This window comes from Gymnoscopelus microlampas (genome assembly GCF_963454915.1).
Source record: "Gymnoscopelus microlampas genome assembly, chromosome: 1".
Classification (NCBI taxonomy): Eukaryota; Metazoa; Chordata; class Actinopteri; order Myctophiformes; family Myctophidae; genus Gymnoscopelus; species Gymnoscopelus microlampas.
This window is the reverse complement of record NC_139962.1, coordinates 13655623-13669075: the sequence shown is the minus strand read 5'-3', so window position 1 is coordinate 13669075 and position 13453 is coordinate 13655623.

The window sequence follows — 13453 nt, the reverse complement described above, 5'->3', positions numbered from 1 at the left end:
TATGGTCTAGACGGTCACTTATATAACTCATCATTTATTTTCGTTCTTCAAAATTTTTTGAACGGGGAATCTTTTCAGGGCTTTGAGCGTGTCAAACTTTAACTATAGTCTGTTAGAGCGCCCGTATCCACTGCCATGAATAGATTCTAGACTAAACGTTCTTAAAAATACAATATTTCACTATATATCTATCTCTCTCTCTCTCCATCTCTCCATCTCTCTCTCTCTCTCTCTTTTTCTCTTCCTTCCTCTCCGCGGTAAACATTTAGGCTGCTCGTAGTTGCTTTTGTGCTGTTAATGTGTTGACAAGTTGTTGACTGACATGCTCAGGGTAATTTTTTGTGGGAGCAGCCCTCTTGTGCTATGGAAAAGTGTAGGATAATGACGTAAGAAGGTTATATTAACCGCGCACGATCTGTACTGGACATCCTCCATATTTTTTACACTGGTGTTTGACTAAGCAGCTGGATATTCTCATTTCTGAATATTTCCAGTTATTTATTTATATATAGATACTTGTGCTAGGTTCCGCCCTGTATGAGTATGTATATATGTATATGGATTTATGGTGTACCTCTGATCATATCATCTAGAATAACCCCCGATCCAAACCTTGGGGTGTTCGATGAGAACGTTTTAGGTACATGTATAAATCATTATGCTGGTCTCACACCAGGAGAGGGTGGATCAAGTATAGATAAGTGTGCGACCCCTCGTCATTCGCGTAAATTAATTTTGTGTTAATGTTTGTCACGAGAACTAATATATCTATTTTACTCTGTAGGATTATGAATATTGGTCGACTTGCATTCACAAATTATTGATTTTCGGGGATATGTTTTTCATAAATTATTGTACGTGTGGTAGACCATTAATCGATAAAAATGGTTGATTTAAGCAATCACAAGAGCTCATTCGTCTGCTAGACAGACTAAGTCGACTAATAAACTCAACCCAGGAATGCTGATTATTTTCTGTGGTTTCATTGTACTTATATCTTAAACTCAGACCTCTGTAACCATATTTTGACCGTTCTAGTTCCCTCCCTCGCCTCATGTATGGGTATGTCTATATATATAGACATATACCTTAAATAATAAGTTCTAATTTTTTTTTGGTTTTCTTTAATGGTCTCTCTTACACTCCATTTGACTCAATTACCCAGAATTCATTCAACAGGAAGTATCAGCTTCCCTGTCACGTCACTTTACCACGTCACTTCTACAGATTCCATTGAATTCAATACTTATCAGTGAATATTAGATTAAATACATTACAATATTATAATATTCTTTATACTATTCTTTGGAAACATTTTAATGATGAATAAGAAGAATTATTTTAAAGTTTTAAAGATATTTGATCATTTTTAACTAAACTTGCTATTTTATTTTTTTTCCAAAGTCTGTGTTTTCTTTTCAATTTATTTTGATGTACTTTATCTAACTCTAACTCTTCGCAACGAATATGTTTATTTTAATTTTGTCATTGTTATATTTTAATTTTAAACATTTTAATCATAATTCTTTCATATATACTATATCCATATGATGTAACGCCATGTATGGTTATAGGTATCTGGGGGTATTGGAAGGTTTAAAATTATTATATATATGTATATAGATATATGAATATATGTATTTCTTTATTTGTTTTCTTTTGTACTGTCATTTTTTTGTTTGTCTATTTTCAGAACAAAACACAGTATGCCTCACGTTCCAGGCCAATTCGTATTGTGCTGTAAATAGACCTAGGAGGTAAGTGGGGTACAACCCCACAACTGATTTACATATTAATACGAATCCTGGAATGCATTTGTTTGTTTTTAGTTTAGATGAAGGATAAAAGAATAAATCAGTGAAGAGTCATTCGTTTTCACAGTTGTCCTAAGCTCGGTGGAAATGAATGTACCCTTCAGAATAGAACCTCAAATAAATATTTCCATATTTTCTTTTACATTTTCATGTTCCCATTGTGTTTAAATCTGATTTTGTTTCTTTTCCATGTCACATCCATTCCCCATTGAATGTGACAAGGGGAGAGATTTGTAGATGAATAATTGATTTGATTTGCTGAATATACTTAGATTGAAAACATTTGAAAATTACACAAACAGTTTGTATTTACTCAGGTTGTACTTACTTAATCCATTAACATGATTCCTCCTACCAAAATAAACCCCATATACATGCAATAGGGAAGTATTACATTCGGGAGGTATTTCCTGGGTTTTGGGGCCATTCCACTGAGTTTTTCCCTAAATAAAGTAAAGTTATTTGTTAGTGGGGATGTGAATGGTTAATCAACTGTTGCTAAAGGCCGCAGGTGGAAGGCTAGACACAGCCCTACTACCAACAAGAATTATAATAAAATTATTTGTTGGTGGAGATGTGAATTGTTAATCAGCTGTTGCTGAACGCTGCAGGTGGAGAACTAGACGCGACTCCACTAAACAAAAGGTAATACCCGGGAAAAACTTTGTCGTATGTGTCTCGAAATCTCATGAAATATAACCATGTTTTACTTCCTAATTGAATGAATAACCATTATATACAGTCCTTTCAAAGTAATATCTGTCACAATGTAAGGTTTGTTAATCTACACTTCGATTTAAAGTATACAGTCCTTAAAATATATTTGTACTTCCAATCCATTTGCCCTTTAGGTCATTTGAAATCTCTGTGTCCTCACTCTGTCACTGTAAGCCTGTCTGTGTCTGGTTTGGTTTGAATAATGTCACAAGGTACAATCAGCTTGCCCTTTGACCCTATCCAAATCATGATCAAGAGGTAGGCTTGATAGAAATATTTTGATTAATCATAATTTGTCTAATGTCTTAAACCTGCTTTAAATGTCAAATTAATATAATGCTGTCATTTTGGCCTAAATTCTGTCATGTACTCTATTCTCCCTATTTCTCCTGTCTCTGTCTATGCAAGGTCAAATTAGTTACAGGCCTTTCTGTGGTTATCTATTGTTTTAAGAACACCATATCTCGGTGTTCTACTCCAAATGCATAACCCTTCTCGCAGTGTCACGAAGTTACCTCTGACCAGACAGGTCAGAGCCGAGGCTAACGTGTTGTTCGAGACATGTCGACGCTGTTTGTTCAAAGATAAACTGTCACACCATCATCATCATCTTCATCATCTACCATCATCATCCTCATCTGACGATGACGTACTCATCCCTATCCACCAATAGCAGGACTACTCCTCTGACGGCTGGACGCTTGATGTATCTTCAATGATGTCATATGTTTATGTTACTGGACGCTGTTAAAGACCAGTGCTTTCTCTGTTTAATGGCAGAGAGAGACGACGACCGATGATGCCTACCCTGTGATACTGTAACCTTCCCACTCTCTCTGTCTGAATACAAGATATTTCGTTACATCCATGGCTGCCTGTGTCCTGAGTCTGTTTTTTTTCTTTATCGCCTTTTATGAAAATGTTCTAATACTTATATGAATATCGATGTGATGTACTGCCATGTATCGATATCTATATATCTGGTTGATAAGGAAAAAACCTACTTTAACAGGGCTCGACTCACGAGCTTGCACACGGGGCTGCGCACCTCTGTGACGCAAAACGTGTCACAGTGGCCTCAAATAGGCTACACCCATCACATTCCCAACCCGGAAGAAGGGGTGAATTTGCCTCATGCGCTGGGTGAGCAACTCAATGCAAGTGGGAGGGGATTTCGAGTGCCCTATTTTTTAATTCTATGGTGTAAATGCATATCCGTCCGCCTATTTTCTACACAAATGAAAGTCATTGGATGTGTCTGGTGCATGCTTGTCATTGGAGCCCCTCCCCTGTAACCAATATGTTTGTTCACGCTGGATTCAGTTCTACAATTATCACTCAGGGACTGTTTTGTCCAGGCTCCTTAGGGACAAGAGATGAAGCATGAAATGAATTATGTGGACAGTGGCCGGGACAGCTGTATTTGTACACTCAACACAATGGACACAGCCCCTGCCAGTAGACACTTATATTGTTCTACTTATTAAGCTGTTACACTTTTGCTAGCATAAACTCAAGGTGGTTTTGTCTTCAGAACCTAAATGCCATTAAGGTATTTTGTGCATTTGAACAATGTAGGAGAGAGGGGAGAAGGGGATTGTAATAGCATTGAGATGTCACACATAGAGAGAAGTATCCTTTGGCTCTGGAACGATGGCAAGAATTGATTTTACTGGAGGCCGCCTTGTCAGTATTAATCACTATTAAAAAATGAATCACTATACTTCATAAGCAGGCTGCTTTTAGTTTTTTACCCTTCTGTAAACTAAGAAATGGAGGTGATTTGTACTTCAGATGACTAGTAGGTCAGAGACTGACCTACTAGTCATCCTCGACAGATTCGCAACATGTTTTCAATCATTGGCTGTCCTGGCTGTCCTTCACTCGATCAAGCCAATGGGGACACTTCCCCGTTTTGCCTGTCCTTTAAGCCAATGGGGAGACGGGCCGTCCTCCCATGGTATGGGCACATACACGGTACACACACTCACACACACACACACACACACACACACACACACACACACACAGAGAGAAAAAATAAAGCATGCGGCTGGTATAATATGACTGTCAGTCATCATTACTTGTTTAAGGTATGCTATTGCATGTGTAATATGTTATATTATGTGTTATATTATACAACAAACAATGGCACCACAGAGATACCTGGCCCATGTTATCTTAGGAATCTTGCTCAGGTCCTTTCCGACAGTCTACTCCTTCTGTCAGGTCGAGGCGCTGGAGGTTCACGGAGTCCGTTTGCGCAACAGGTGCTGCAAATCACTCAACGGGAAGGCACACACCTTCCCCCAAAGCTGCGTACGCCCCACTCACCTGCACTCACCCCCACCAAACACAGGTGGAAGGCTCCTTTTACGGAGCCCTTGTACAAATGCTAAATGTAAATACCTGCTCCATTCTCGCCAGGAGGGAGAGATAAAAGGCAGTTTTGCAGGGGGTTTTAGGATTTCTCGGTAGCCTATTGACACAGCTGTGTGCCCCACCCTTTGCCCATATTGCCCCAAAGAAAAGAAGTTTGCGTGGGACATAATAATCTGTTATTTTGCAGGTTAAAAGGGAGGCCAAGGGCCTGGAAGACATTCTGAGGGCCCTTTGCATAAAACAGCCCATACATCCTTTATAACCACTAGAGCCTCTGTGGCTATTGTGTGGATTATTGAAGAGGCAACCTGGAAAGGAGGAGGAGAATTTGTGTGCAGGCTTAGCCATGTACACATGTACCTATCAGCAGCGTGTCTGTCTGTCTGTGTGTGTGTGTGTGTGTGTGTGTGTGTGTGTGTGTGTGTGTGTGTGTGTGTGTGTGTGTGTGTGTGTGTGTGTGTGTGTGTGTGTGTGTGTGTGTGTGTGTGTGTGTGTGTGTGTGTGTGTGTGTGTGCGCGTGCGCGTGCACGTGCGTGCGAATGTACACTGCAGCTCTCCAGCTGTTTGGAGGGAAAAATGCAACACAATTACAAGTTCCATTCTGAGGAGCACAAAGCAGGTCACCCGGCCGTTACAAAAGCCAACTATTTATAGGGACTTTGTGTGCACTTACCGATGCCGAGCGGCTTGGTCAGTTTGTTTGTTTGTTTGTTTGTTTGTGATGGAACATGTGTATGGAATTAGAATCATGCCATAATTCAAAACTGAAAAACACATTTTCAAAAGGTTGGAACTCGAAATCGTGACTAAAAAAGGTTTCCAAGATTGAGTTTAGAATCCTTGCATAAATAGGCAGATTTTCATTTAATTTAAATCTATTTTAGTTTTCCTTCTTCACTGCAAACAAGTGTGTTTGTGTAAATTACATTCACCCATTCACACCGACGGCAGAGGAAACCATGCAAGGCACCAACCTGGCACCAACCTGCTCTAAATTCGATAATGTGCTGGAGAAACACTGTAAAAAGAGTGTTGCGGCTGTGAAGAAGGAAAACTAAAATAGAAGATAATTGTTTGTGGAGATTTTAATTCTTTTTCAGCCAATAAATCTTTATGCAAGTGTTCCCATACACATGTTCCATCACAAACAAACAACAGACAATGCCACTCGGCCCCCGTAAGTGCACACTGTCCTACTTGGCTTTTCTATCAGCTTGCTGACCTGCTTCGTGCTCCTCAGAATGTAACTTGTAATTGTGTTGCATCTTTCCAGGGAATGGCACTTTTCTTCCAAACAGCTGGAGAGCGGCAGTGTACACGAGGAGTGAATGCGCACACACGCACACACACGCACACACACGCACGCACGCACGCACGCACGCACGCACGCACACACACACACACACACACACAGTTTTATGGCATGATTCTACTCCCATACATTTGGATGAGGGAAATTGTTACATAATTACAGCGTGTTATGCGTCTTTGACCTATCATTTCGCAGAGATGCGAAAGGGCAAATTTCAGAAAGCTTTCTTATTGACTACGGCCAGACATTTTCAAATGAAGGTAAAACAAAAATACAGTTATATGCGTGTGTATACAGGCTTAGTGTTTTAGTTGAGCAAACATCAATACGTGTGACTGGAAGGATAAACACTTACAAACACACTACATACACATGGCTTGCACACATGCCGTGATGCTCTGAGTCCTATGTAAGGGTATTGATTTCCAAATGCAAAGAAATGCTAAAGGGTAAATTGATCTTGAAGAAGAAAGCCAGTAGTTTAGCTGAGATGAAGCCAAACCATACAGCAAAATATATTTATTGACATCTTGCAGTCACAGACACATTTGCAGCATCCCTGTCACCATGACATGACATATACTTTCTTTATCTTTCCAATAAAATCAGATATCCTTAATAATATCCCTGTTTATCATCAAATTAGTCCTATGACATGTTGTGTTGCCACTGTTCATCATAAGCCTAAAATCTCTTAAAACATAGACATGTAATGAGTGATGCCACATTAATCCCAGTCTTTGCTAAATAATTTGCAATAAATTGATTAAAGATGCAACAGTGAATGTGATACTACTATATCAGGCTTTAGGTTTCTGTAAGGCATAATTGTCTCGATCTATCTTGTAGATGGACACAATTCATGGACCCAATTCACAACAACAATCCATGAGACGTTTTACACTACCCTACAATACATTATATTGAACTGCCAGAAGCATGGCATACAAAGCCAGAGGTGTCATTGTTTGCTACAATAATCCCATGTCAAGGCTTCCATGCCTTTGAAATGTTGATGCGAAATGGGTCAGGGTTAGACTGTCTTTAAAGGAACACATCACTATTTTATGTAACTGCTGGTGACATCATTGGCAGGGAATTCAAACTAGATATTTCTTTACTGATGAAGCAACCAAGGCTACTATTCATACAGTCCAGAGAAAGGATGTAGTTTAAATTAGCTAAAAATTCCTCCCAATTATGCATCAGCAAGTACTTTGTATAGCAATCCCACCTCTGAGACACAGAACAAGTTGTGCTATTGGTCCTATAGTGAGCATTAGTGAGGACTAATATATGGAGATAAAATTGGAAAAAATACTTTAATTCCTTTAATGGTGATGAGTGTGTAGACAGATTGACCACTTGAACCCTAACATCCCTATTTTGGAGCAACCATTCGGTGAAAATAGCAGATCTACAAGCTGACAACGCATCACAACTTGTTGATCGGCTATTTTCGGCAAAGAGATTTGGTGATGAGGGAAATACTATAGTATAGAGCCCTGGGAAACACTGGTTAACCATGTACATAGGGTTTGAGTGGTTAATTGGGCTTTACAACAATACATGGAGGAACTGTAAATCACAAGCAGCCTCTGATAAATATGCTCGGCCCATGTATGCTATTCACTCAGACAAATTAAGCAAAATCATGCCCTAATCGTTTTCATTGGCTAGATAGCCTTACTATGAGCAATTTCAAAACAGGTGATAACCTACGAAACGATTATCACTCATTGATGTTTGGTTCCATTCCTTGTAGCTGGAGCTGTGATGCGCATTACGCTCAATCCTTATTGAGCGTAGCCCCACCTCTTCCTCAGCAAAAAATCATGCCAACAAATCATGCCCTAATCGTTTTCATTGGCTAGATAGCCTGCTAACGTTGGCTAGCCTAACACGTAAGTCAAGTACTATGAGCAATTTCAAAACAGGTGATAACCTACGAAACGATTATCACTCATTGATGTTTGGTTCCATTCCTTGTAGCTGGAGCTGTGATGCGCATTACGCTCAATAAGGATGTGTTAATTGGAGTCGTAGCCCCACCTCTTCCTCATCTTTTAAATTCAAGGTGTCAAATTCAAGGTGTCAGAGAAGATCCTAAAATCTTTCTACTCTGCCACAATCCAGAGCATCTTGTCAGGGGGTTATGACTATATGGTATGAACAGAGCTCTTCCCAGGACCTACGACTACTGCGGAAGGTGGGGAGGTTGGCGGAATGCACCACAGGGAGTTCTCTCCCATCTCTGCAAGATATATACGAGAACAGGCTTGAGCCCTTATGAAGGGCAAACATCATCCTAGCAACGGACTGTTTGTGATAATGCAAAATGGGGAGATGCCTCACAGCCCCGAGCTCAGGGCTTAGGAAGAGTTTTTCCCCTGCGGCTGTCAGAGCTCTAAATAAGGACATGGTCAAAAAACAAAAACAGAAGAACAAAAAATAAGGGAATGAAACTGACTATTTTTTCTTATGTATATATGCGGGCCTTCTCTTGCACATTTGATTTGACACTGCTGCTAAAGATAGAAAGATATTTTATGCTTCTGCTTGTGCACTTTTTGACACTGCTGCTAAAGGATAAGATATTGTATCTGTCTGCACGTACATATGCACATTTTTGACACTGGTGCTGAAAGATAAGATATAGTAGGCTACCTGTCTCTAAGAAAAAGACCCCAACAAGTTTTATTTCTGTTGCATCCAGTATTTCTATCCTTATTTTTGTTTGTATTCTTACTTATTATTACGATTCCTGCCACTGAAATGTATTGTTATGTTAGCACGGTTCTGCGGAACACGTCCCGCCAACATTTTGCTGCTTGTACTTGTAGAAGTAAGTGACAAGTAAAACTGTTCTTGATTCTTGATCTGCAGGCAATCAATCAAGATGATTATGCTTCACATCAGCCAAAAGGATATCTATCAATTTAATTGTGCACAAGCATAACCTGTTATGGTACAGTCAGGCTGTTAATCAGTCAGACAGACTTGTTAATCTGTCTGAATTGACCAGTTAATTTCCTCAGTGTATGTGTACATCAGTTTGTGTGTGTGTGTGTGTGTGTGTGTGTGTGTGTGTGTGTGTGTGTGTGTGTGTGTGTGTGTGTGTGTGTGTGTGTGTGTGTGTGTGTGTGTGTGTGTGTGTGTGTGTGTGTGTGTGTGTGCCAGAAACGTCATTACAAGTCAAGTTCAAGTCATGCTCATAAAGACTGTTGCATGTCTCCCGCTCTTCCCACTGTGCTATTTTCTAAAGTGAAATGTTCTCTTAAAAAAGAACCGTTGAAATTTACTCACAGATAAAAGTGTCAACACTCATAGTGACATAACAGAGACCTGTATCCACATGCTGTTGTTTCTCAGTTGAGCTTCTAACCGCCAGCAGCTGTTAGTAAAAGTGTTTATGAATGCTTTATGTGTATACGTGTGTGTGCAGAGATTATGTTTTAGAGCCGCAACACACATTATGCATGTTGTGATTTATGTCTGTGCATGTTTCCTATCTAATGCGTGCAACGTTGCTCTGTTTGAATGTGACACGTTTACCAGCAATTGATCCACTTTTTTTTAAACTAATCTTGCCCTCAGAGGTAATCCCCTCCACAAAGCCATATCAAAGAGTTTGAGGCCTCAGTATCCATTTCAACAGGGGTTTAGCTCAAAGCTCAGCCCCTGTCTATTCCACAACCTCCATAGCTGCCCCGCATCACCTCTCCTCTCAACCCAGACCTCGATGCTCTGCCTTTGGGTTCAACGCCTCAAAACCGGGGCCTCTCTCTGACAGGAGCGGGGGCCCTCTGGCAATGTGAGTCATTTAAGATCTAATGGCTTTCTCTCATCGGCTCTCTCCACCGCCGAAGAAGTTCAAAGGCTATATACCAGCAAGCCAGGTGCTGCAGTCTGTATAGGTGGGTTTTTGTGGTGTATGTACTTTGTGTGTGAGAGGAATGCGAATGAATGAATGCATGTGTGTGTATGTGAGTGAAAAAATAGCCCACATGTGCGCACGCGCATGCTCGCACTCTCTCACACACAGACGCACGCACACGCACAATCTCTTTGCCGCTCATTTTGCCGACATTGACAGTTGCACATCGGACACTCCCCAAGAGAGACGTTTTATGGAAATCACATTTATCACAATGTCACTTCACATCACAGGTGCTGTTTGAAAAGCGCTTGATAAAACTACAAAGACAAATGTAAAAAGAAACAACTGCCGTGCCTGACAGGATCTGCAGTGTATTTATAAAGACACAAAGAGGACACAGTTACGGCTGGATCTGAAACAACAACCAGCATTTCGCTGGTCCTTCTCATTTCTTTGGGGGGGGACAGGCTTGTGGTTCGCAAACCCCAGAGTCTCCGCAACTTCAAATGGCCCAGCGGCTTCCAGAGGCAAAGCCTTATGTCTGTGTCAGCGCATGTTTGATTTTGGCCCTACGTAAACGAGCCCATTGTACGGAGAGGAACACGGAGAGAGCAGAACGTCCACTAAAATAAACCTCATGTAGAAAAGAGCCTGTAGTTACACAGCCCACAGAACAGGCTTCTGGGCTCTGACCCACACCACACCAGGACATGGTGACTCTGTGTGTGTGTGTGTGTGTGTGTGTGTGTGTGTGTGTGTGTGTGTGTGTGTGTGTGTGTGTGTGTGTGTGTGTGTGTGTGTGCGCGCGTGCGTGCGTGCGTGCGTGCGTGCGTGCGTGCGTGCGTGCGTGCGTGCGTGCGTGCGCACGTTCATGTATTTGATTCATGTGTGTTTCTGTGTCTGTGTGCGTGCGCGTGTGTTCATGTATTTGATTTATGTGTGTTTCTGTGTCTGTGTGCGTGCGCGTGTGTTCATGTATTTGATTAGTCTGCCCATGTGTGTGTGAGCTTGCACGCATGTGTGCACTTGCGTGCGTGTGTGTGTGTGTGTGTGTGTGTGTGTGTGTGTGTGTGTGTGTGTGTGTGTGTGTGTGTGTGTGTGTGTGTGTGTGTGTGTGTGTGTGTGTGTGTGTGTGTTTGGGGGGGGGGGCGTGTGTGTGTGCGTACGTGTGGTAGGGGATACAGTATAAGATTGTGGTACTGCAGCAGTCAGAATCATGTGGGTTGTGGTGCATTGAGGTTCCCTGACTAAATTTAATAAGAGTGTCTGTAGTTACATCATGAACCGGGGAAATGGAGAGATAAAGAGAGAAAGTTTTAGAAAATATGGAGTGAGGCAGAGAGAGAGCGAGAGCGAAAGAGAGAGAGAAAGGGGCAGATTAATACATAGATAGATAGATATATAGTTAGTTAGATAGTTAGGTAGTTAGCTAGATAGATAGATAGATAGATAGATAGATAGATAGATAGATAGATAGATACGTCGGGCGGACGTCCGCACATGCATGGCGTGTGCGTGTGCAGGGAGACAGAGACAGAGAGACAGAGACAGAGAGAAATAGAGATTCGGCTTCAGGAAATTAAACTGGATCTGTGTTAATCATAGGCTCCTGGGAAAATTGTTCATGAGCGGTATAGCAATGGAATGAAAGGTCACGTCACACACACACACACACACACACACACACACACACACGCGCGCGCGCACACACACACACGGCGCACGCACGCACGCACGCACGCACGCACGCACGCACGCACGCACGCACGCACGCACGCACGCACGCACGCACGCACACACACACACACACACACACACACACACACACACACACACACACACACACACACACACACAGAGGAGGGGCATGACTTTGGAAGTCCACCACCATCTCTGCAGTCATTAGGGTATTGAGCTGCAAGTTGTTCTAGCTGCATCCTCCCATCTGGGTGAACTTATCCCGTATGTAAATTAGGGTGCTGCTTTCTATCTGTCAAGATGTTAGTGATCTACCTGTAGGTGGAGTCAGACATGCCCAGCCGGTGCAGTTCGTCCTGCAGAATAGCTGGGACAATGGCATTGATTATGGAGCTGGAATCCACAAACTTTATGGTGTTGGTTCTGTACGTAAAAAGAGAGTTCTTGAACTGTTCAAGTGTTGCTCAAGCCACACAAATGAAATGGGTAAAGTTAAATAGCACAGGGAACTGTTTAACAGCAATAATACGTTTGTTCCTTTTATGGAATTGTGGGGAGAGAGAAGGTAATTGGAAATGGTGAAACAAATACATGTGATTAATTGACGCTTCACTGTGTCATTGGAATACTGAAACATTTTGAAGCCAGCTCAACTTTTTTTTCTGTAGCACATAACGCCCGCCAGGAAGCGAGCGACAAGTGTCGGGTGTTATTTTGTAGCTTCATGTTGCTGACTTCCATTGAAAATTACTTGTAGCCTGTCGCTTTGCCAGTGTTAATGCAACTACCCTTCTCCGTTCTCTACACTGGCTCCCCGTAGCGGCTCGCATCCAGTTTAAGACCCTGATGCTAGCCTATAGGGCAGTGAAAGGAACAGTAAGAAGGAGTCGGTAAGAAGGAGTCTTACCTCCAGGCTATGGTCAAGGCTTACACCCCTGCCCGACCACTTCGGTCTGCCGCCTCGGGCGACTGATTGCCTCGTCACTCAGGGGTCCTTCTGGCCGATCTACACGGTCACAGCTTTTTTCTGTTCTGGCCCCACAGTGGTGGAATGAACTCCCCACTGATGTCTTAACAGCAGAGTCACTGCCCTTCTTTCGCCGCAGGCTGAAAACCCACCTCTTCAGGAAACACTACCCTTCCTCTTTGCCTTGCCTACTTGTTGTCAATTAGTTGTACAAGCTCTTGTCTTATTGGATCTTGTTTATTCGATACACTTATTTGTTTTAGCTCTTGCTCATTTGATTTTCCTTTTTGTTTCATCTGTTTAAGAAAGTAGGTAGTTGATATATTGCACTTTTACCTTAGCGCTAGGTATACTCTTAGTTGCTTGTTTTAGAAGAGAATGCACTTAATACTTCTGGTGATTAGTATAGTTTACTTGCCTACCTATGTTGAATGCACTTATTGTAAAAAATGACTGTAATGTAATGTAAAGAGCACATGTCCACATCCAACTGTATTATATCAGTGCTAAAGTGATGAGGCCACATCTGTTCTCTTTAGTCACTACACACACACATGCACACACACACACACACACACACACACACACACACACACACACACACACACACACACACACACACACACACACACACACACACACACACCACAAACAGAAACACAGACGTATGGACATATTAGACA